Source organism: Pleurodeles waltl, chromosome 1_2, assembly GCF_031143425.1.
Source record: "Pleurodeles waltl isolate 20211129_DDA chromosome 1_2, aPleWal1.hap1.20221129, whole genome shotgun sequence".
NCBI lineage: Eukaryota > Metazoa > Chordata > Amphibia > Caudata > Salamandridae > Pleurodeles > Pleurodeles waltl.
In genome coordinates, this window is record NC_090437.1 from 958,719,673 (window position 1) to 958,745,966 (window position 26,294).

The window sequence follows — 26,294 nt, forward strand, 5'->3', positions numbered from 1 at the left end:
TTTGGGGAGCTGCGTTCCTATGGCATGTCTGAGTTGAAGGTATTTAAAAAATTGTGTTCGGGATAGTTGGAACTCTGTCTGTAGTTCCTGAAAGGATTTAAGTGTTTCTCCCTTCCATATGTCTCCCACCAGTGAAATCCCTAGTTTATCCCATTCTGTAAATTCCTCCAGTGTGGCGGTGGCGTTCATCCATTTCCCTCTCCATAGCGGGGTCTGTAGGGTGATTACTGCATTCCATTGGGTGTGTCTTAGTGCAGCCCGCCATGCCAGGAGGGCGGCTCTGGTTGTCTCGCCCATACATTGGGGAAGAGGTGTACCGTACAGCGCATCCAAGATGCGCAGGAAGCTTAGGGTGTTTAATTCCATTTGGTATGCCGGGTCCGACCACCCTCCGTTGAACCAGTCATGTATTGTTAAGATTTGTGTCGCCAAATAGTATAGGTATGGGTCAGACATCCCCAGGCCTCCCTCGTGCGTTCCCTTCTTGCAGTGTTTTGTGGCTACCCGGTGTCTGTTCCCGCCCCAAAGGAATTGTAGTGTCGCTGTTTCTAGAGTTCGAAACCATGAACGTGGGATGGGGAGGGGGAAGTTCTGAAAGGCATATGTTAGTCTGGGTAGAATCATCCTTTTATATAAGGCTGTCCGCCCCATTATGTTTAATGGTAGTGTCTGCCATTTTTGTAGGTCTGTCTTGACTCGTGTTAACAGCGAGTCTACGTTCTTTGCCCAGGTTAGTTCCGGTAGAAGGGTTACCCAGACACCCAGGTATTTAAAGCTCAGTCTGCGGAGGGGAATTGTGTCCTGCCAGTCAAAGCAGTCTCGAGTATGTGCCAGAGGGACCAAAGCCGATTTGGCTGGGTTCATCTTCAGGCCTGAGGCTGTTGCAAAGCTCTTAAGGAGTTGGAGACTGCGTGGGCCAGATGTGCTTGGGGTACCCATATAAAGTAATACATCGTCTGCGTATAGAGCTATTTTGTCTTCTGTGGCGTGTTTCCATTTCCACCCACAATATTCCGGGTCTGTTCGGAACATCTGGGCCAGGGGTTTTATAGTTAGGGCAAAGAGAAGGGGGGATAGCGGACATCCTTGTCTTGTTCCCCTTCTGACTTCAAAGAGTGATGATAGGGTTCCATTGATTTGTACTCGGGCCGAGGGGTCCGCATATAACGCTCGGGTTAGTTGACAGAATCTTGGTCCCAATCCCGCCCTCTGTAACACCATGAATAGGAAGTTCCAGTCTACGGAGTCAAAAGCCTTCTCAAAGTCAATAAAGAGCAGCGCTAAGTCTTGGGGTAGTTTATGTCTTTCATCGAGGGCCACATGGAGGCGGCGAATACAGTGACGGGTGCTGCGGGCTGTCATAAACCCACATTGGTCTGCGTGGATCAGTTGCGGTAGTACTCTTTTGAGACGTGTTGCGAGTATGTTGGCTAGGATCTTGACCTCGCAGTTGATCAATGAGATCGGTCTATAGTCTGCACAGTGTGGTGATGGAGGGTTAGATTTGGAAATCACTACTATGGTGGCCTCATCTAGCCCTCTCGGGAAACGCCCCTGTTGTTCTACTTCTGTGAAAAGGGCCATTAGATGTGGCAACAGCTCCTTCTTGTATTTCTTGTAGTATTCTGCTGGGAAGCCATCAGGGCCTGGGGTTTTTCCAGCTCTCAGTCCCGAGATGGCATTGCTTATCTCTTCTTCTTGCAAAGGTTCATCTAAGATCTGCGTTTCTGGAGGGGGCAGACTGGGCAGGGGGATTGTGTCTAGTAGTCTACGGCCATGGGCTGGGTCGATGGAGTCTGAGGCCTTATACAATGTTTTGTAATATCGGGCAAAGGCCTCTGCTATATCTTGGCGTTTCTCGACTTTGCCCTTTTCTCCATCCCATATTTCAGAAATAATGGCTGAGGCTCTGTGATGGGAGATCAGCCAGTGTAGTAATTTCCCTGTTTTGTCCCCGCATCCATATATTCTGGCTGTGCTTGCTCGCCAGAGAGCTTTTGCTGCTTCTAGGGACAGATCTCTGATTTCCTCTCGTATCAGGGACAGCTGTCTTGCGCCCCTTCCGTTGGGGTTCTCTTCTTGCGTTAGTTCTAGCTCTGCTGCTTGTTTCTCTAATGACTCAATATTTTGAGTTTTTTGATGTTCTATCTTTCTTATCAGGCCTCTGGCTGACCCTCTCAGGACAGCCTTGCCTGCCGCCCACAAAATGCCAGGTGAGGACACCGATCCCTCGTTCAGGCCAAAATATTCATTTTGTGCCTCTTGTAGCTGTTCTACGAATTCTTCGTCTTGTAGGTACCAAGCATTTAATCTCCACATGGGTCGGTTTGCCCGTCGGGCCTGACCCAGAGCTATGTGTATTGGTGCGTGGTCAGATATGCCTCTTGCCAGTATTTCAATATGTGATGTGGCACCGCAGTCTGCACTGGGTAGTAGTATCAAGTCTATTCGGGATTGCGAGCCGTGCGCTGCTGAGGTGTGAGTGTATTGTCTGTGTCGTGGGTGTCTCAATCGCCAGATGTCACTGAGTCCCATTGCTGTCATCCAGTTCATAAAGCCCTTCGCCATTTCCCATCTGTGAGCAGTTATTGGGCCTTCCACGTCTAATTTAGGGTTTGGGACTGCGTTAAAGTCGCCTCCCAAAACAGTCAGTCCTGAGGGTAGGTCTAGGAGGATTTGTGTTAGTTCCTTAATAGTTCCTCGTTGTAAGGTTGGGGGAATATATGTACTAATTATGTTGATTGTCATTCCCTCTATTGTCCCAGTAATGGCCACGAATCGGCCTTGTTTGTCCTTCCAGGTCTGTATCACCTTCAGGGGGAAGGAACGGTGTAAAAGGATCGCTACTCCTCTCGAACCCCTCATGAACCCGGCGTGATATACTCTATCAAATCCCCGTCTCGATAGGAAGGGGCAGTGTTCTCTGGCTAGGTGTGTTTCTTGCAAGAGAAGTATCTCGGGTTTGTGTCTATGTGCGAAAGTGAACACTGCTGTGCGTTTAATCTTATCTAGCAGCCCGTTTACATTCCACGAGATGGCCTGTGTTGGGTGCATCAGGGTTTGATTGTGAGATTGTCTTGGCTCTGCCTTGCGGGCGTGGTTGTTTTAGATACAGGGTGCCTCCCTCCCCGGTCTCCCCACGTGTCTTCGAAAGCTGTTTTACCTTTTCCCCATTTGTTTGTTGGTTGTCCTGTGTTTCTGCCATTTTTAAAATCAACAGGTTTGTCAACGTGACAATGAACAGTGTCTTACCCTTTGCTACTACGTGTAGCGTTTGAATCCCCCCAACTCCCTCCCCACCCCATACTTCCCCCCAGAAGCATCTGTCGCCCTGACCCCTGACCATCGCGCCTTGAACCCAGCGAGATGGTTTTTCAAACTAAACTAAACTAACTAGCTGGTTGAGCAGTGGTGGACCCCTCCATAGTGTCGGATCAGAGCATTGAAGGCGTTTGCTGGTGTTATTTGTCGGCAGTATTAGTATTTTGATTTGCTCGCCTTTCTCCCTCTCCTCTCTCTCCCCTTCTAAAGACCCCTCTCAGGCCCCTTGTTATATAGTCTGGCTGCAGGATAGGTCCGTGGTTCCCGGCGAGTCGGCCCCGGCCCGGGGCGGGCTCCGTTGTTTCGAGTCTCTTCCATCTTCTTTTCCATTAGCTGTCTGTGGTGATCTGTGGCCTCTCGGGCTAGTAGGCGTGGGAGCCGCCGTCGTCGACGGGGAGTGCGAGCGGGAACTCCGTCCCCCTCTGCGTCTTCTCGACCTCATGCGGTGTCCCTTAGTGATTGTACGTTTTGGCCGATGGTTGAGTTTGTTTCCGTTCAGTGCCCAATCAGTTTGCTCTCCAGTCTGTCTGAGTGGCAACTCTTCTGTTAGCCATGTCCATGCTGCGGTTGGCTGTTCGAAGAAGTGTGTTCTGTTGCCATAGACTACCCTCAGTTTTGCAGGGAATAGTAGTCGGTATTGGATGTTCATTGTTCTTAGTTTTTGCTTGACTTCTAGAAAGGAGCGTCTCTTTTGTTGTACATCTCGTGTGTAGTCAGGGGAGAGGAGGATTTTAACTCCATTGCAGAGGATATCTCTTCTGGTGCGTGCTTCCTGTAGGATCATGTCCCTGTCTTTAAAATTGAAGAGGCGGAGAATTACCGGTCTTGGTGGGGATCCTGGTGGAGGTCTCATCTGAAGGGCTCTGTGTGCCCGCTCAATAGCGAACCACGGGGTAAGACGGTCCTTCGGAATCCAGGAGCGAAACCATTCCTCCAGATACTCGGTAAGAGACGCTGTGGCTGTGTCTTCTGGGAGCCCAACCAGTCTGAGGTTGTTCTGTCTTGATCTGTTTTCAGCATCTTCTGCCCTTCGGTGCAGCTCTGCCGTTCAAGATATGAGTGCGGACGCTTGTGTTTTAAGGGTCTTTACCTCGTCCTCCACCGTGGATATTCTGGTCTCTGCCTCTGTGATGCGGGCTGTGGCATTGCGTAGGTCTTGGCGCACTAGAGTCACTTCTTCCCTGACCTCCCCGACTCTGGCCTCCACTGCGGCCTGGGACGTATGGATGGCCTGAAGGATTGTTTCTAGGTCTCTGGAGGTTGGTGCTTGATTGTCTCTTTCGCCCGGGGTATGGGCCTCTGTTCGGGGGCCCGTTGCGTTTGTGACATATTGTTCTATCTTTGTCTGGGCTGTCGATTGTCTTGATGTTTTATCTTTGCCCATGGTTTTGTTACGTTTTTGGCCAGGATAAGAAGCCGCCCTTGTTTAAGTTCTTGTTGCCTCTGTATATCTAGTTATGGCTGTTTTTAACTTTGATCTCCCTGGTTTCACACGCAGTGGGAGGTTGATCGATCTTTTATGACTGGTGGTTGACTCTGTGTCCCTTCTTCCTCGTGGCCTCAGATTGTAGTGCATGAGCTGTAGATACAAGAGCCCGAGGGGCAACCCCGGTGTTGTGCGTTTTCTTCCCCTCTTCTTTCCGGGGGGAGAGGAAGATGAGGGCCCGATGATGGCAGAAGCAGTGAGGGGGTGAAGGATTATTTATTCAGAAGAGAGGGGGCTTTTCCGTCAGAGTGTCAGTGCTCCTCCCCGGGTTTCAGTCACAATGGAGACACCCCCGGCCCAATACCTCTGCTTGTGGTCGTCTCAGTGATGGAACTCTTCCCTCCGATCCACCGCTGCGATCTGGGCCGATCTCCACGTCCCGGCCTTGGGCCTCGGCTTTCCGGCCGGGGAGGGGGAATGCAGGAGAGAAGACGGGGGATACGGCCCCCCCCCCAGGATCTGCTGCAGCGAGTTCCGCTTTTTTACTGGGCTTTCGTGCCTCCGCCGCTCTTGGCTTTTCTTCGTGGCCGGACGCGGGTCGCAAACCCTCAGGTCCGCTTGGGCCATCTTGCGCCCGCGGCCCGGGCCGCTCTCTCCCCCGCCGCGTGCGCTGACTCTGGGCCTCGTCCTCTGCGTTGGGGAGATGGGGGGGAAGCAGGAGAGCAGGTAGGAGGCAGTGGGCCAGAGGCGGCCTTGGCCCCTCTCCCCGGGTCTGTCCCGGTGGGTCTCGCCCCTGTCCGAGGCCTCCGATGTTCCCGGCCGCTCCTCGCAGCCGTGACTCCGTGAGTCTGCCTGAGCCTCTGGATCGGACTCGGGCCTCGCTTTTTTCCTCCCGTCTCGGGGCACGGGGCAGGAGGTCTTGGTGTCCCCTCGACGGGAGGGAGACGTCCAGGGGAGGAGGATTCCGGGCGGATTCAAGGCGGATGACGGAGGGGTCCGGAGCACTATGAAAGTGCGTCCGCCATCTTGACGCCTTGGCCACGCCCTCCGGTAATTTCAATAATAACAGAAGAAATTAAAAAATATAATGTAACAATTAATCTAACAAACAATTACCATAATTAATAATCAATTAAATAAGAAATCCCTTGGGTGCCTTGGACGAGCTGGTCTCGCCCTCAGCCACAGTGCTCGTCCTGCACCCGCCTCCCACCCACACCCCCGTCAGGGATAGAAGGGGAATCGCTTTCCTTTCCACCCCGACCCCCCGATCTCCTCCAGTGATGTCTGATGACGACAGCACGTAATCGCGTGCTGACCTCATCAGAGGTCACCTCCCATCCAGGGCGATGCGGAAGAGAAATTCTCAGCATTTCTCTTCCGCTCGGGAGGAGGGGGCAGGCAGAGGCATGAAAGGAAAGGAAAGGCCTTTCCTTTGCTTTCATGTCTCTGCAAGCATTTCTGTTCACTAGACACCAGGGATTTTTTTTTTTTTATACTTACGCATAAGAGGAGAGGCCCTTTGGGCAAGGGCCGCTCCCCAGGGGGGCAAAATATTTTTAGGCCTTTTCTGCCCCCACTGGGGGCAGAGTGGCCTATTATAATTAGGCCGATCTGCCCCCGGGGCAGGAACCCCTAGACACCAGGGATCTATATTTTTTTGTTTACTTTATGTTTTTATGTATGGGGATCGACCCCTTAGGCAAGGGTCGATCCCCTGGAGGGAAAATTTAATTTAGGCCATTTCTGAAGATCGGCCTATTTTTATTAGGCCGATCTGCCCCCAAGGGGGCAGAAACCACTAGGCACCGGGGATTTTTTTTTGCACCAATTTCACACAAGGGAAGCGACCCCTTAGGCAAGGGTCACTCCCCTGGGGGGGGCAAATTTATTTTAGGCCATTTCTGCTCCCCTTGGGGGCAGATCGGCCTATTTCTATTGGGCCGATCTACCCCCGGGGCGGGGTGGGGGGCAGAAACCACTTAGGCACCAGGGATTGGTGTATGTATGTGTGTGTTTTGTTTGGGGGGGCAGCCCCTTGGGCAAGGGTCCCTCCCCATGGGGGCACATTACTGATGGCCATATCTGCCCCCCTTAGGGGCAGATCGGCCTATATTTGGAAGGCCCTTCTGCCCCCAAGGGGGGCAGAAAGCACACCAGAGACCAGAAAAGATTTTCTTTTTCAAAATAAGAGGGTGGGGGTATGGCCATACCCCCACCCCAAATAAATGGGGCCAAAGTTGTTCTGCTCACCAGTGGGCAGATGGGACAATTACCCACGATCCACACCCCGGGGGGGGGGGGCAGAAAGTCTACTAGATGCCGGGAATTTAAAAAAAACAAAAAATAGAGTGGTGGTGGCTACCGACCAGTATGGGCATGATTACGCTCCCACCACAACTAAAGGGGGTAACAGTATTTCAGCTCTCACCCTGCACACTAAAACATCTTATCCCACGGCAAGCAAAAGGGCATTAAATTATTTTGGGTTTTGGCTTTACATTTGGGCCATGAGAGCTTGGCTAACTCTCAAAATCGTCCCACCTGGAATGGTGAGGGCTGCAAGTTTTGGTCTTTGGGACACTCCCATGTAGAAAAATCCACAAGACCTAGACACATCTGAAAACAAAACATCTGGGTGAGTCCAGGCTGGTGTGCGTCACATGCACCGCACCACTTTCTTACCCACAATGCCATGCAAACCTCCAGCTTTTCTGGAACTCACCCATTTTTTCCACATTTTGGTGATGGAACCTTCCGGAACCTGCAGGAATCCACAAAATTCCTACCACCCAGCATTGCCTTATCTATACCGATAAAAATGTTGCCCCATTTGTCAGCCTAAAAATGTTTTTTTTTCAAACTGCCCTTTTGGACCCGCTTTGGTTCCCCCTCAATTTTGACATGTTTTTGGCTCTTCCCTGTCACAGGCACTTGGCCCACCTACACAAGTGAAGTATCATTTTTACCGGGAAACTTAGGGAAACTTTGGCTGGCAGGAAATTTGTCCCGGGGCCCTGATCCCACACAGAAATGTGGGAAAAATGTGATTTTTTTTTTAGCTAAATTCAAGGTTTGCTGAGGATTCTGGGTAAGAAAACATTGGGGGATCCACGCAAATCACACCTCCCTGGATTCCCTAGGGTGTCTAGTTTTCAGAAATGTTTGGGTTTGGTAGGTTTCCCTATATGGCTGCTGAGTCTAGGACCAAATCTGCAGGTCCTCCCCACTGCAAAAACAGGTAGTTTAGTATTTGATCATTTTGATGTGTCCACGTTGTGTTTTGGGGCATTTCCTGTCACGGGCGCTAGGCCCACCCACACAAGTGAGTACCATTTTTACCGGGAGACTTAGGTTAACGCTGGGTGGAAAGAAATTTGTAGCTCTTCTCAGATTCCAGAACTTTATGTCACCGAAATGTGAGGAAAAAGTGTTTTTTGGCCAAATTTTGAGGTTTGCAAAGGATTCTGGGTAACAGAACCTGGTCAGAGCCCCACAAGTCACCCCATCTTGGAGTCCCCTAGGTGTTTGGTTTTAAAAAATGCGCAGGTTTGGTAGGGTCCCCTAGGTGCCGGCTGAGCTTGAGGCCAAAATCCACAGCTAGGCACTTTGCAAAAAACAGGTCTGTTTTCCTTGGTAAAATGTGATGTGTCCACGCTGTGTTTTGGGGCATTTCCTGTCACGAGCGCTAGGCCTACCCACACAAGTGAGGTACCATTTTTATTGGAAGACTTGGGGAAACACTGGGTTGAAGGAAATTTGTGGCTCATCTCAGAATCCAGAACTTTCTGTCACCAAAATGTGAGGAAAACGTGTTTTTTAGCCAAATTGTGAGGTTTGCAAAGGATTCTGGGTAACAGAACCTGGTGAGATCCCCACATGTCACCCCATCCTGGATTTCCCTAGGTTTCTAGTTTTCAAAAATGCACAGGTTTGGTATGTTTCCCTTAGGTGCCGGCCGAGCTAGAGGCCAAAATGTACAGCTAGGCACTTTGCAAAAAACACATCAGATTTCAATGTAAAAATGTGATGTCCCCATGTTGCGTTTCCTGTCGCGAGCCTTAGGCCTACCCACGCAAGTGAGGTACCATTTTTATCGGGAGACTTGGGGAACACAGAATAGCAAAACAAGTGTCATTGCCCCTTGTCTTTCTCTACATTTTTTCCTTCCAAATGTAAGACAGTGTGTAAAAAAGAAGTCTGTTTGAGAAATGCCCTGTAATTCACATGCTAGTATGGGCACCCCGAAATTCAGAGATGTGCAAATAACCACTGCTTCTCAACACCTTCTTTTGTGCCCATTTTGGAAATACAAAGGTTTTCTTGATAGCTATTTTTCACTCTTTATATTTCAGCAAATGAATTGCTGAATACCTGGTAGAGAATGAAAACCCATTGCAAGGTGCAGCTCATTTATTGGCTCTGGGTACCTAGGGTACTTGATGAACCTACAAGCCCTATATATCCCAGCACCCAGAAGAGTCCAGCAGACGTAATGGTATATTGCTTTCAAATATATGACATCCCAGGAAAAAGTTACTGAGTACAACGTTGAGATAAATGGCTGTTTTTTTCACCTAAATTTCAATATATTTTCATTTCGGGTGTTATTTTCTGTAGAAAAACCTTGTAGGATCTACAAAAATTACCCCTTGCTGATTTTAAAATGTTGCCTACTTTTCAGAAATGTTTAGGTTTCTGGGATACAGCATTGGTTTAACACCAATTTCTGTCAATAACTTGAAGGAGGCTGAAAGTACAAAAAATAGTAAAAATGGGGTGTGTCCCAATAAAATGCCAAAATTGTTTTGAAAAATTTAGTTTTATGATTCAAGTATGCCTGTTCCTGAAAGCTGGGAAGCTGGTGATTTTAGCACCGCAAACCCTTTGTTGATGCCATGTTCAGGGGAAAAAACAAAACTAAATTTTTGCTGTATTTTGGCTGATTTCTTGTTCTCCTTCAGGGGAATCCACAAACTCTGGGTACCTCTAGAACCCCTAGAATGTTGGAAAAAAGGACGCAAATTTGGCATAGGTAGCTTATGTGGACAAAACGTTATGAGTGCCTAAGCGCGAACTGCTCCAAATAGCCAAAAAAAGGCCTGGCACCTGAGGGGGAAAAGACCTGGCAGCGAAGGGGATAAGATACTATAAAACAACTTAACAATAAAATTTTATTAATTATAATTTTATTAACCTCCAACCCTATTCCCCTACAAACCCAATAACTCAGTACTAAAATATAGCATACTATTAATAATAATAAAATCAAAATATACATTAAATATAACAGAATAACCTCAAAAATATAAGGTAAGAATTAAACAATTACATAATTAATAATCAATATTCTCAAATAATTTACAATAAAAACACAATATAACATTTAAAATAATAATAATTTAATTAACTTCTCCCAGTCTTTCCCTACAAACCCAGAACTCTCTAAAAAAAATTAAAATTCTAATTAAATTTAAACATAAATCATTAAAACACTTAAAATTACAATCTATGTATGACAATTATACCAACAATATTAGCACCTAAAATAATAATGTAGGTAAAACATTATAAATTAATTAAAAAACTATATTTTTACAACTATATTAATGAAAACAATATTAAAAGGAGCAATGTTGTTGAAAACTATTTCTTACCCACAATTCTGTACCATGCTATTTTTGTATGAACACAATTTGTTGATGATATTTTTGTATCATGATATTTAAAACTCAATATTTTGTCCAAATATCGCTGACCTTAGGGTAGCGAAAGCTGAAATATGTTGTAGTCATAGTATTCTATTAATATTATCGTTCTTTAAAACTCCTATGAAGTACACTAAAAGTTATCTAGTAAAAGAAAGAGATAGTTGTGGCACTGAGTGGCCCACTGAACCTCGATTATTGTTATATTTCACAGTTTAAACAGCCTCCAGGGTGACCCAGCTTGCTTTTGTTTACGTGCAATTTCTTGTGTAGCTTCTTTGCGCCTGCTTTCCTTACTCATATATCATTTAAATAACCTAGGTTTCTGTTAAGAATGGATTTTCTCATTATTCATGACATGGTGTTTTTGCTATTTCAAAAATGTCTCTTTTCTTCATTTATTCTAATGAACATATTGGTCTGGTCTTATTCAGATATAGTAAACAGCAATACCAACGATTTTACAGACACTGCAAATCTATTTTAACAGATGTCAGTGACATCACTTTCTGTGCTTTTTCAACCCCACAATCACAGGAAATCAAGTGTTGGAGGTGGTGCATTCTGGTTGGCTGAGGCTGGGCCCCAGGCGGAACTCACCACTCCAGTCAGTGGTGGGGGATTACACTCATTGTATAACGTGTGCTCACCCTTGGGTAGCCGGCACAGAGCAGTCAGGCCTATCAAAAGGGCAATGTGTAAAGGAATGGCACAGCAATACCACACAACAGTTACCCTGGGCATCATAAAAGAAACTTTACACAAGCTGTACGTGAATATATTTTGTATTCAACACACACATCAGTTAACACAGCACAAATAACATGTAACGCTGGGCAAGAATCACATTTGAAATAACACTAGCAGTACTAGGCCCAACTGTGTTGAAACAATATTTTCAGAATGAATATGTGAGATAAATAATACATTCCCTCCAAGCCCCTACATGAGGTGGCAAACGTGGTCAGCATGAGACCCAACCTAGCGATTACCCCAATTCAATTATACACAATCCTAGGTTGCACTGCGGTTCACAATAGCAACAATATGTTCATACAGAGCAATACAGCCTTTTAAATTAGCCCCACAACCTGGGCCACACAGGTAAAATCTAATGTCAACTGTATAAGTCCTCTGACAAGAATTAACGTGTTTGGCAACACCGTCATACGGTGTAACAATCACCCACAATCGCTCCCACACACTCACTCCACACCATCAAGCGGTGCCAAGGAAATAAGGCTGCTCTGAATTACACACTTGCATACACTTGCAGTGCACTGATATCCTGCCAGTTAGCTGCCCTGGTGCACACACAAGCCTGCAGGGGCAGGCTAGACATGTCAAAGGAAACAACACGGGTGCAAGTATGCCCATTCAGGCCTGCTATGATAGGTCAAGTACATAGGGGCACACCAGTGTGCATATGTGAACATACTGCGCAGCGCCACTTTCCTGGCATAGGTAGGAAGGCCCATGCACTTCCACACTGTATTCACACTGGGAAAGCACTCAGGCCCCCAAAGGTACTTTAAACCTCATCATGCAAGTGCACACCCACTGGCCTGCAGTGTCAGGCTCGGTGTATATTGAAACGCCATTGTGCAAGTGGGCACATACTGGTAAGCAATGGCAGACTCAGACCCTCATTGGACCCCATGGGGTCAGTGCGCACATACTGACCTGCTGGGCCATGTTCAGCACAGGTCAGAATACCAGTGCAAATGTGCCCACTCTGGCCTGCAGTGGCAGTTTCAGTACACACTGGTTTTCACCACTTCCAACCATGTATGGGAAAGGTGCTGGCACTTCCACACTGTACTCACAGTTGGACGAAGCCACAGGCCCTAAGGCCACTCCCAGGAAATCAGCAAATCATATGAGAGGTGCTGACCCCCTAGGTAGGGAGAACCCATGTAGGGGTTCTTCCCTGCCTCCGTAGGGAACACCCTGGTGCCCTTGCACTGCCTAATGCCTACCACGCTTATCACCCTTACCACCCTTCAGGGTACCGTAGGGGTAGCATAAGGCATGCTCAGGGATGCTCCAGACATAAGAGATGCCACCCTGGGCACAGATGCACCTGCGTCACCACAGGCCTGCATTGGCAGACCTGATACATTTGGGTCAGGCTATTTTGGTGGGTGACATGCTTAGTGAGGCACTCCACCAGTAGCTGTACATGCCTGAGGTATGTTGTGTACCTTTTTAAAGGACAAACCTGGGTGCAGCACCTCAACTGCCCAGGTACACGTCTCCCTCCCTGGCCTATGTCGGAAGCGTGTGTGCACTTTTCAAATGCAGTATAGTGGAAAAGTGCTCGGAGTCCTAAATCTGCGCCAAGAAAGTCAGCAGAAAGCTGGAAGGGAAAAGCAAAAAAGTGAGGGTAATCCCCCTAATAAGGACATGTCCAGCATCATGTCTCTTGACTTCTGACCCCAAGTGCATGACCAGTGACTGTTGTTATTGGATTGATTACAAGTCAACAGCCTATGGAGGTAAAAGCGGATACCTGACAAAACTCTGTAAACAACGGTGAGCCCTTGGTATGCTAGGGATGAAGTTATGATGTGCTACAACTGCATCATGATGTGTCTTGACAGATTGTATCAACCAACATATGCAATGGATATAGCCATCATATGCTATTATTATAATTATTTGACTATTTTAAAAGAACAATCTCCAATCTAACAGCCTATTTGTGATTTTGAAAACAGTGAACTTCACCGATGTGAGTGATAGTAAAGAAACCATTTGATGGATATTCAGTGGGTTAAGGTACCTTCTGAAATGTAGCAAACTTGAATGGGCAATGGAAAGTGGTTCCAAAATTGATCATCCCCACTTGAAATGTTCTGTCACACCAGTGTTTGCTCCTACATTTGGGGATCTATATTCACACTGAGAACAATCCCAGTTTTTTTCGGCATATAAGAACTAGAACAAACATTTGCCAGCAGTTGCTGCTTATAACATCATATGGCATTAGTGACACAGTAAAAGTAGTATAAGTTGAAGCATTCTACCCCAACCACCATTTTGGTGTTTTTTTTCCAATGCAAACATTTTTGTCATATCTTCTTGAGCTGTCAAGAAGTAAGTTGTAAGTGGGCTCCAAATGTCTTTTGGGTGGTAGTTCTTCAGCAAATATTTCTAGATATTCTTTGCAATGTGTCATATCAAGCAACCAGCATTTGGGCTTGGGCTCTGATATTTTTCCCCAGTGCATAGTCACCCTACATTTTGCCAATAGTAATGCTATTGCCACAAATATGCAGTGCATGGGTTGTAGTTGTTTAACAAGGCCGAACAACCATAGCTGGGGGTGCAGTTTACTTGTTCCACAATCATGGCCGATAGATCATTCACTACTCGCTCCCAGAACTACCTGATAGGGCTGTATAGCCAAGCCAAATGCAGAAAGTCTGCTTCTGGTGCCCCACAGCAGCATGAACAGTTTGCATCCCCCCATAACTCCTATCTGAACAGCTTAACAGGAGTGTAGAACATTTGTTGTAAATATTTAAAATGGATCATCCGTAGGTTACACTTCGGTGTCAGCAGTCCTGTCAGTGTACAACAGAATCCCCATACCTCCATCGTCATAGGTATATCAAGGAGAGCAATCCATTTGTCGAATGCTGTGGTTTGGGTTTTGTGCCCGTCAGTTTGAGCTGCATTGTATGGCTTCCTGATGAGATTCCTGTGCGTAGGGCTACTCAGTAAATTCTGGAACGTGCTTCGGGCGGGGCGTTCTGTTGGGAAGGAGAGGTACAGTCCCCTCATCTCAGCTCGGTGGCATGTGAATGTCAGTAGAGACATCTGGCATTGTGTGCTTGGGAGAGGTACATATCCCGTTTGGCATACATCCCCGAAGGTTTTCAATTTGGCTTTATTGAACATGGTGAGTGCACAAGTCTCACGGGTGACTGATATGGCCAGGTGATATGTCAGGGAAAGTGCGGGCGTACAGAGGGAGCTTCTTAGCTGGCATGCCTAGCCTTCTCCAAGCTGTTGTGGTGCAGTGAATAGTGGTTATTTCCCCTCTATGTACTTCCGCACGATTATGGCGTAGAATAGCACTGAGGGGAATAGGTTGTGCATCATCAGATTCTACTAAGTGTGGTGTATATGCGTGGGGACCATACCAATAATGTGCAAATTGCACCTGGGCACATACGTATAGGTTTGGCGTGTCAAAGCCTCCTTGTGTATATGGAAGTGTCATTGTGGCCCAGAAGATTCTGGGCTGCTTTCCCACCAAAGCCAGCAATATCAAATGTGATTGGACAGTTTTGAACAAATGTTGTGGCAGCACTATAGGGATGTTATTGAAGAGATGGAGAAATCTGAGGAGCACTATAATTTTCATGGTCGCATTCTTTCTGCCAGTGAGAGCAGCATTTTGGACCATCTGGCCACCTGCTCCTCCAGTTTCACCAACGCCCTTCCAGTGTATTCCCAAAGTATGGGTACTAGGTGTACACTAGGGTCACGCATGTATGGTACCATGTCTGCATATGAGGAGACACTAATGGGAATGAAATTGCAGTGCTAATTTTGCATGTCTTTGATGGAGCATGCAGGCCAGGGGTTCAAGGGTTGGTACCAAATAAAATTGGAGATGGGGCAGCCCTGCTGCGTACCTCTGCACACAGCAGTTATTTCTGATGTGTGGCCATTGACACGCACCCTCACCACGGGGGCTGTGTATAGCAGACATACACATCTTAGGAAAGTCTCAGGCATGCCCATGCGACCCATTACTGTGAACTCAATGGAGTAAAAAGCTTTGGCAGCATCTAACACTTACCTCCCAGGTCACCAGCCAGTAGTCCAGACGGGACCATGAGGCATGCACTGAGAAGGCGATTGTGCCCTCCCAGTTGCAAGGCCTTCTTAATCTCCATATGTCCAATAGTCCATATTCGGCCATGCCCTCACGAAGGACCTTGGTGATTTGCCTACCATTCCAGTCAGAGCACGCCAATCTATTTTGTACCGGTCTAAGTACATATTAAGGTCACCACCCCAGAGGATGGCGGATGGTGATATGGTGTGTAGCCTATTCCAGAACAGAGTATAGAATTCAGAGTTGTCAGTATTAGGTCCATATGTGCTCACTAGGGTCACCAATTTGACGCATAGGCTACCCTGTATTATCACATAGCTACCTTGATCATTGGTCTCAATGTGAGTGATCATGAAGAGCACTCCTCTTTTGATTAAAATCAGTACGCCCCTGGAGTATGAGGAGTAGCAAGAGGCTAGTCGAGTCGCCACCAAGTCGGCGCCTCTTGGAGGAGGGCAATTTGAACATGCTGTCTATTTAGGTAGGCCGGCACCTGTCATTTTTTTGGGGGACTGGTAAGTCCTCAGAGAAAAATCCCCGTTGAGAACAAGACTGCAGAGAGAGGCAATGGGAATATGGGGACAAGTTTCTCCCTCGAAAGCCACGTACTTACACACTTACTGAGTGGCAAACAGGGATGCAATTTGCCCTGAAACCTATTTAATTTGTGATGCAACTTAAGATCAAAGAGGTTGTATCCAAATTGCCCATTTACAGAGGTTTGCAAATTACCTGCATAATGTTTATTAATTAGCAGATTGTAGTTTGCAATGCCCTTCAATTGACTGCCAAAAGAGGAGTGGTGGCCTGGTATGGAAAGCAGACCTCCATCCCTGCATTTGCATTCACATTAAGAAACTTTTTTAAAGTAGCTTTATAAATTATTTTTCCAATGTGAAAATACATCAGATAGAGTATGCAGTGATTCCCTAGACCCTTGTCTATTCTTCATCACCTGAGATCACCAGGCACAATTCACAAAGGGGAAGTCTTGGAAATTACCATCTTTTGTGTTGCATTACCCTATTTTTGCTGAGCCTGTGTCTTTTGGCTTTAAGACTTTGGAAACAAAACTTCTACTAACGAGTGGTAAAGTGTGTGTGGTCTCCCTTCCAAATATGGTAATATTGGTACACACCTGATTGGTACATTTAATTCACTCATACATCTGCAGTATATGGTACTACGTGTACCCAGGGCCTGTAAATTAAATGCTATTAGTGGTCTGCAGCACTCGTGCCACCCACTAAAGTATCATTGTAAAACATGTCTCAGGTCAACCATTGCAGGCTGTGGGTACAGTTTTAAACCTGCAGTCTGGAGATCGCAGATTTGAATCTGACTCTTTTTACCATTCTGCTGGCAATAAAATAAGTTTAAGTGCTAAACTTCTAAACTCTGAAGTGGCAGCGAAGGCATTGGTAGACAAGTAGCATGCTACTCTTTGATGAGAGTGCTGTTAGAAGAGGGTGTGCCTGTCATGTGGCCTACAGGCTTAGGGTTCTGATGACTTGTGTGAGGACAAGAGTTGTGCTCCTATTGTGTTTTGTCTTGATGTCTCTGTGGTGAAGTGATTAATAGAACACTAAGGGCCTGATTTAGATACTGGCAGAGAAGGTCCCCCGTCAGAAACGCAACAGTTATCCCATCCGCTGTATTATGATCCCATTATAGCCTATGGGTATCATAATATGGCGGATGGGATATCCATCACGTTTGTGACAGAGTACTCCCTCCACCAGCATCTAAATCAGACTATTAGTCATTTTATGCTAGTGTGTAGATAGTTGCTTTAAAATGAGTGTCCAGAATGGTCTATGTGGAGAAGTGGTTTGCTGTGTAGCTGTATGGCACAGAGCGATCAAATGCACAACCAACATATAGCTGTACCTGGGAAATAGGTGTAAGAAATTACGTGGTTGTACATGCATGCAGACACCTACAATCTTTCGAGTGCTCTTTGTGACACAGATTCAGCCCCATTGAATATGGGGATGAAGAATATGCTTATTTTGGGAGAAGCATCCTTGCATCAACCATCATAATTTCTGGGTCCATCCATGAACAGCAGGAGCAACCCACAAGCAAAAGGTATAATTATGACAGCCATTTTATTAGATATGTCCATCGTGGAGCAACAAAGGAACACCATTATACAACCATTTATATAATATTAATGAGGAGTCTACACAGGCGTGCTAAGAAGCAGTATAAATAGTGTGCTGGAGCTGCTTTGGTTGAAGGCATTATATACATGTAAAATTTTTAATTCAGCATTTAATCATTGAATTGTAAAGCACATAGTATATACCCCTGATATAGGTAATGCTAGTTCATGACCATAGGTTCCCTCGTACTTTGACATATAGAAAATGGGATCAGATAAAGAGTGAAGATCTTTCTGCCATTTTAGAGACTACTCAGATGGAGCGTTTGAATGAATCTGGATTCTCTGTTTCTGATTGTAATACTTGGATTAAGGATGCCGTTGAGTTAGTGGCTTCCTTGTGGGTAGTCCATTGCACAGAGAAGACAAGAACTTCTGCCCCTTGGTTCTCCTCTGAGCTGAAGAATTTTCCAAAGGGATTGCAGAAGACAGGAAAGGAAATGGAAACTCTATCCTAGCCTATTAGAAAGTATCAAACTAAGAGATATTAGAAATCAATACAAAATAGCCATTAGACAGGCTAAGACCGTTTATTTTTCTCAGAAAATTCTAAAGGCCTCAAATTCCGCCCAGGAACTGTTTAAAACAGTTAATACCCTTTCTACTCCCTCTGTACCTCAAGGACTAGACAACTCACAATCTCTCTGTGATAGGGTAGCTAGTTTCTTTAGGGACAAGATAATCAAAATCCACTCCGAATTTCAGGACTTCCTATTTCTGACGAGAGACCAGGACTCAGATCTCTATCCAGAGCAGCATGAGCGCCCCACCCTAGAAAATTTCGCTCCACTAACTTCTGAACAATTAAGGTCCTTTTCTCCAGGACTCATTCAGGGTCCCCGGCTGACCCGTGTCCCCCCAGGGTGTTACAACGGATTTGCGACTCACTTCTAGGGCCTCAAGAAAAGCTGTATTCTGAAGTGCTTGAACGTGGTACCTATCCTCCGGAATGGAAAGAAACAATAATTCTTCCCATAAAGAAAACTCAGAATACCTGAAGAATTTGCACGCAATCACTCTTTTACCTACCCTAGCTAAAATCTTAGAGAAATACTTAAATCAAGAACTCGCTTCTTACTTAACAACTCATGTATGTCTAGATAGTTCCCAACATGGGTTCCGGAAACATCATAGTACGGAAAATGCCCTGTTGGCAACTACCGCTCCAATCAGAAAACAGGTGGATGCAGGAGGCAGGAGGCAGGATGCAGGAATTTTAATCTGCTCGATCTATCGGCAGCCTTTGATACCATTTTGCACTTAGATTAACTGACCGTCTTTACAAGGTCAAAGTGAGAGGACCAGCCTTAAATTTACTTACATCTTTTTTCCAGAATAGATCACTATCAGTTAAATGTGGTGACCATAGCTCGGATCCTTTTCAGCTCCCTTGTGGAGTCCCTCAGGGTTTCTCTCTTAGCCCAACTTTGTTTAATTTGTATGTTACACCTTTAGCAAACTGGTGAACTCCTTTGGATTTCAGGTGTCCTCCTATGCCGATGACACACAATTCATTGTCTCCTTTGGAAACAAGACGCAGGACATAGCTACACAATTTCAGGCTTGCATGCGAGAAGTAAAGAACTGGATGGATCGTAACTGGCTTAAGATGAATGAAGACAAGACGGAGGTCATTATCTTTGGGGACAATTCATCTGACTGGTATTCAAACGGGTGGCCGGAGTCATGTGGGACACTGCCGGTTCCCTCAGCCACAGTGAAAAATCTTGGAATCGTTTGTGACTCTGCCTTAACTTTTGACACCCAGGTGCACAAAATCACCAATTCATGCATCTGGATCATTAAGATGCTTAAGAAAATCCTCCCTTTTATACCTCAGGATCTGAGGGCAATGGTAGTGCTAGCCTTGATTGGATCTAGACTGGACTACTGTAATGTTTTTTATTTGGACATCAATCAAGCCTCACTAAATAAGCTACAACTTATTCAGAATCAAAGCGCGTGTCTGGTTCTGGGTTTAGACAAGTTTGCATCTGCCAAAGATAGTCTGCACAAATTCCATTGGCTACAGATTAGGAAGCGCATTACTTTTAAAACATTGTGTCTGGCTCACAAGTCCCTCTACTTACAGGGTCCTTACTCGCCTCTTCCATCTATCAAGTGGTACATACCTTGGCGGACCATCCGATCAGCTGACCTGAAGTTAGATTACGCCTCTAGGAGTAAGAAAGTGAAATGGGGGGGACAAAGCTTTTTCTACAGCTGCTGTTAAACTAAGGAACTCCCTCCCCTTGAAAATTAGGAATATCCCCTTTCCTCAGCTTTTTCGCAAACAACTTAAAACCTGGTTATTTCAGTCTTAATTAAGAGCAATCACAGAATTCTGGTTTCGCTCCCTTCAGAGCACTTTGATGCCTCTGGTCGAAATGCGGTTTACTAAATACACTATACATACATACATACATACATACATACATACATAAATACATACATACATAGGTTGCAACAGCCTAGACTGTATTAAGTAGGGAGAATACTGGGCTTGAGGCCTCTTCACTAATGCTCGCAGAGGAGATGAGGCAGTCAACCAATCAGATTCAACATATTTTATTAACTAAATAAAACAAAAGTGAATCAACGGAAAATGCAAGTTCAACCAAAGTGATGGATGATGTCACTACATTAACTCCACAAGTGGCATTTGTCTCCCTGATTAATTTCATTCTATCACAAAAATCTTTAACCAATACAACATGTAGGTATTTTTAACCTTTCACTAATTGATGGATAATGCATGCCCCTTTGTGTTTTCTGTCATGGTTCTCTTTGGCACTTCTCAGTTTGCTGACATGGTAGAAGCTTTTACAGGCATAATGAAATATCAATTTCCTTATTGACTGTTAGTTACAAATTAATATCTTTCTCTACTTTGAGGCTTGGGGTGTGTCTATGTGCATGTGAATGTGCTTGTTAATGTATCAGTTGTCATTCGCTTAGGAAGAGTCTGTCCCACCGCCTTTACCTCGTGGTTGGTAACTCTCCTTTTCCATAACTCGCCTAGAAGTATACCCTCCTCTTCGTTTAACTGTACGGATATTGGCCTTGTGACGAATCAGAGCAGCCTTTAAACTGCTCTTTGCAGTACAAACATCGTTAAGCGCTTTTCAAAACCTATTAACAGGCTTTGAAGTTAATACCGGTGACCTCAGTTAAATCTAATCCGTGAGTGCCAAGTGCACACAACTGCTACTGCTGTCAGGGCCATGCAAATATATTGTTAATCCACCGTTTTCCTACTCATGCTGTGCAAGTCCCAGAAAACGTTTGCTACAGATTTCTTTTTAACCTTCCCAAAGACTGTTAAGTATTGTTTAATTCAGAGTCCTGTGCTAAAGAATTGTGTAAACAACAAAAGTAGATATTGCTGGAACAAGGAACATGTGAGTGCAAGGATTGGGACTGGACTAGATGGGGAAACGCACGAGAAATGAGTAGATAATAACCGTAAACAGATAGAGGACCTGACTCACAAAAAAACAGTAAAGATTCTGGCAGAGATTCGGCTTGAACATACTTTCTACGAGTACTACTGTTAATGTCATGTGACATCTCCCAGGGGCACCCTTTCACACTGTGTGGAAGTCTAAATAGAACTCATTCCACACGAGGAGATGTACGTGTGCCTTTTTTGCATGGAAAAGGTCTTTCCTCTAAATTACCACCAAATGGAACTGATCCGGTCCCGTTCCCACCCTGGAAGTACATTTCTGATCAATTCCAGGGTGGAAAGTGGGTGGATCGGCTTTTGTGAATGCCCGAACAATACTTATTTGTGACCGTTCTCAATCTTAAAAGGAAAACCAAGCCTTGTAATGCCCACTTCCAACCCCTTGTGTGGGATTTACTACCGTGGAATTATCCACGCTTGTGGGGGAGAAATCTGCAGCAGTAAATCCATGTGCAGGTGCCACTAATTCTTTTGTGATTCCTGAGATATGTAAATGAGTATTTTTTGCCATAAAAGGACATTTACTGACAAAAATACCATTGTGTATCTCACCCTTAGGGTAATTCTGCTCTTCACTGTCAGATCAATACCATTTTCTGCTTTGGACTCACAGCTCATAAAACAATAAGTCAACAATAAAAATTAAGTACAATAATTTACTTTAAAAGAAACATTAATAAGACCCCACAGTTAACAAAAAACAAGAACACATTCATCTCACGATTAACGTCAAGGTAGATCATTATTTAAAAGGATTAGCAACTTTAATAAAAATGCTCTTGTGTATTAATGAAATTGGCTGGTAACATGTTGCCGTTGCTCATTTACTTATTCAGTTTCCTATTCTGCTTCAATAGTCATGAAGCTATAGCAATATTTTATTTTAATGCTTGGCTTTAACAAACAAAAACCACCAGTGGTACAATGCCACAAGATCCAGACTTTAAGAGTCTACTTCACTCACTTCTGACAGGTTGGCACATAGAAATACTTCTAGTCTATTGAACTATCAGCAGGTATGGGCTTCTGCTGTGTTCACTGTATTTCCTAAGTTGATTCTTAGCATTAAAGTCATTTACATCGGAGAAGTCTATCATTTGGGCAAATTACTAGAAAATGCATAAAACGCAAAATTGTTCCATAATTGTTTCATGCATTTTGGGTGCAAATAAAAGCAAAGAAACATATAAGGGAATATTGTGTTGCATTACCTTCACACTTTAGGATGTGTTGTCACTGGCAAAGCAATTATGGAAATCTTCATGGCTTAGGGCCTGATTATGACCCAGGCGGTTAGACTGCCATACCGTCAAGGCGGCGGTCGAGAGGACTCAGCTAAGCCGACATTACGGTGCTCCTATGGTGCTGGCGGTGCAGTGAGTGCAGCGGCATTGGCTTCAGCCCCAAGAGAGAGCTGAAGCCAATGCTGGCTGCAAGTCGAGTGCACTGTTGCCATGCACCGTGTCGTGCATGGCAGACAGTGCGCACACCGACCGTGCTGGCAGGGGGGCCAGTGTGCTGCTCATGACATGGGCAATTTCCATCCTGGCCCCACACTGGGGCGGTGTCCACGCCATTAAAAGGCCAGCAGAAAGGCCGGTCGTAATTTGTACAGAGGTGTCACTGCCAGCACTACCTCCATTGTCTGCTGCTCTCCTGACCATGGCTGCCGCTGTAGGTGAGGAGTCAGCGGTGGTGTCGGTCTTGTGGTGGTCCGACCGCCACCATCCTAATTGAACGGTCGGCCCTCGAGGATACCACGGTCGAACCACTAAAGTTGGTGTTCATAATCAGCCCCTCAGTGTCAGTGATTCAAATGCAATCATTCAGCAAAATACAGTTTGAAAAATCTCAAAGATATATATATAAATTTTTTTAGAAATAAATGTTTGACATGAAACATTTAATCTGACTGAAATATCTACTTAATGTGTGTGAATAGAACTTTCTAAAGCTCCAAAACATGTACACAAAATTTTAAAGCATTAGGCTCTATTTACCAAAAAACATAAAAGTATAGACGAAGGTTTAGAGTTCCTCCTAAAGGTTCACAGTAGTATGTCTGGAGAGGTGCGCCAGGCACAGGTGTCCAGACATACCAAAAGGAATGCCATGAGACAATTCCTGCAGGTATTCTGTTCCCACTGTTCGGAGTTGTACATAGCTTACAAATATGTACAGGGCGAATGGCGCCTCTTGTGCAGATGCATGCTTTTTTCTGTCTCTACAGGGCTTTTTCCCAGTGGAGAAAACTCTTCCTCTACACCCCAACCTAATCTGTGATGACCCATTTCCCTACTCATCCTGGAAGGGGAGGTATTCTAGTACTGTAAATCGAGGGTGGAAAGGAGTAACATGGGAAAGGGGAAACAGAGAAATGTAATAATTTTTACAAGAAAGATCATGTTTGGAATACCCACTCTCCACCCCTGCATGGGATATACTATTGCTTATTTCTCTGCCCCTGACACAGAGACATCATCAGTAGTGGATGCATTTACTTGTGCCACAAATACCTTTGCAAATTTGTAGTAAGTGCAAACGCGGTGTTTCAGTTACAATCCCTCATTTATGACTGAAAATCCCTCTGCCTGTAGGTTTATTTTTTGCCATCATATAATTAAACATAATCAAACATGACTCTGTCCAAATACCAATTTGGAAAATTTGGAATTTTCTGTAGAGACCCTTTAAAAATGTGGTTGATTCATAACAAGCATTGAGGACAAGTTGAAGATCTGTTCACATAGAATTATTCCCATCAAATGATTTAGAGAAGATGGCTAAAGCGAGAGAGAACACTGAACATTCCCGGTAACTACTGGTCATTAAGATCAACAATGCATTGTAGTACAGATGTATGTTTGAGGGAACAGCCACCACAATCCCTCTGTCAGATATCCAATCTTCAGTCTTACGTTGTATAATGAAACTATTGTAGAACAGCGCACATATCAACTGCTTGAAACCAAACAACTTTCCAAGCGGGAATAACTCTTGTGCAAGGAGATGGCATGTCAATAAGGTGGGATGAGGACAAGCTCTCCTTAATAAACAACAGAAGAAATGCCCTGCCTCTAGGAAATCAATTGATCAACCAACCTTCTAAGACATCAGGACTGTGACAAGGATGTACTAACTATTGTGCATATATGAAGAAAGAGGAGTTGAGGTATAATATGGCTGAGTAAATTAACCAGCCCTAAAGAAAATCGAAAGAAACGAAACATGTTGGCTTTTGTTATTGATGATTGTTTGGACTGCAAGCACATTTGTTTCATCAAATGAATTTTTAAATAAAGGACTGGCTGTAAACCATACTGTGTACCATCTCAAATTCTAGTTTACCAATGATTGGACATGCGTGTGCAAGCTTGGACATAACAATAGAGTTAAAACATTATCTAAATGTTGAATTATTCCTCTGTTTGGAACGCATTTCTGGTTTTTAAGGAAATAGCAAAGAATTCTAGGAGTACTCATGAAAAAGTACAGTTGTAATTTTCTACGAGTGCCCCAAAGAATACCATTGACAGATACAGTATTTCCACAAGGTGGACAATTTGCATTACCACACTGAAATGTTTTTATGTTTTGCTAGAGGGAAAATATGTTTCTCTGTTGAACAATTTCCTCCTCTAGTCGCTCATCACTTTTGGGGTTTTTTCACACCCTGGAAATATATTTATTGCCACCCTTAAGTGGATTGTTTTGTAAGCCTTTCCGGGAGGAAAAATATCTGCAAATTGCATATGATTGTCCACAAACCTAAGAGTTTATGAATGCCCCCTACATTTGCATGTTATGCTTCCCTGTAACCTTTCTTTAACCCTAAATTTGCAATGATCGAAACTTCAGCATGCATGTGGATTTCCATATTTAAAAATTCCATTTGTGAGGGTAAAATCCAAACATGCTTCTGTGACTCAAGATTGAGACTTTTCATACACATTTGAATTAATTTGCTTTCCCACATTGAACTTCGATGCCATTATCTATAACAAATCATACTGACAAAGTTTTTGCGTATGTGTATCAATTGCACTCCAGCCTTCTTCAAGTTGGTAACTAGATTGAACTCAAAGGGGTCTGATTCACAATGATAAATATGCATCTGTACATCTACTGCTACTTTTAGGTGTAATAGTTCAGATTTTTGCTATTCACCATTTCCGAGTATAGATTCACTCTCAGGTATAATCCCGCACTACCACCCTCTCAAATCAGGGCTGTAACCTCCTACAAAAAGGTTTGCAAGACTAAAGTTACTATTAGTAACCTTGAATGTGTAGATGGAGCTCTCCTCCACCGTAGCAATGATTTCCCTACGGAAAAGTATAAGGAAAATCATCAAAGTTTATTATTCATTAAAATAACTTATTAAAAATATTTTAATGTAAACTATAAATGTTAATTCTAAATATATATTTTTAACCAAGAATGAATACACATCACATTAAATCATCAATTTAAATGTGAAATAAATAACATATTTCAAATCTATAATTTGAATGTATAAATACTTTTTAAACAAAACTTTTTTTCATATTTGGCCACTTTGGGCTCCATGGACTAAATGATATGTGTAAAATGGAAAGGGGCAAGTGACCCCCCGCCTCCCCGAACCAGAAGTGGCTGAGGGGGCCTTAATGGGGAAGGGAGCACACAGTAATTTTCCTCAAGCCAAAATTGGCCCTGCAGATCCCACCCCCTGGGTCACAGGGTATATATCTCTATATCTATCTATCTCTCTCTCTCTCTCTCTCTCTCTCTCTCTCTCTCTCTCTCTCTCTCTCTCTCTCTCTCTCTCTATATATATATATATCTATATATATATATTAAGGGCTGTGTGGTCCCCTTCCCAAACCTTAATAGGTCATGGGGACCCCATCCCCCAAGGCCGAATTAAAATAAAAAAGGAGAGGTAATGTGGCTCCCCTCCACAAGCCTTTATAGTTCCTGGAGAACCCATCCCCCAAGGCCAAGCTCCTTCCCAGAGCTTTATTAGGGCCCCAGGACCCCATACCCCAGGATAAAAGGGAGACGCATTGGACCCCTCCAGAGCTTATTGTGACCCTGGGCATCCCACCCCTCAGGGCCTCTATAAATTGTAGGTGGGTGCCCCAGTGGCAACCCGGGGCACTCACCAAGCATAACCCTCATGGGGGCCCCATGGCCCCAACGGCCCCAGTTAGCTCCCCAGAGGGAGCAACTATTTATGCTTGCTCCCTCTAGGTGGGATCAATATCCTTTTACCTGCCCACATGAGTGTGGGCAGAGAAACAGAAGGCTGCTCTCACCTGGTGGAAGTATTTTTAAATCTCCCACCACCTGGCAGCAGACATGCC

General features: G+C 44.8%; 1 protein-coding gene across 3 annotated transcripts in view; it reads right to left on the reverse strand.

Annotated features, from left to right (window-relative positions):
- The window catches only part of CRACD (capping protein inhibiting regulator of actin dynamics), an 801,959-nt gene that overhangs the window by 213,350 nt on the left and 562,315 nt on the right, over window positions 1–26,294 (reverse strand). The gene's annotated exons all lie outside the window — the stretch shown is intronic.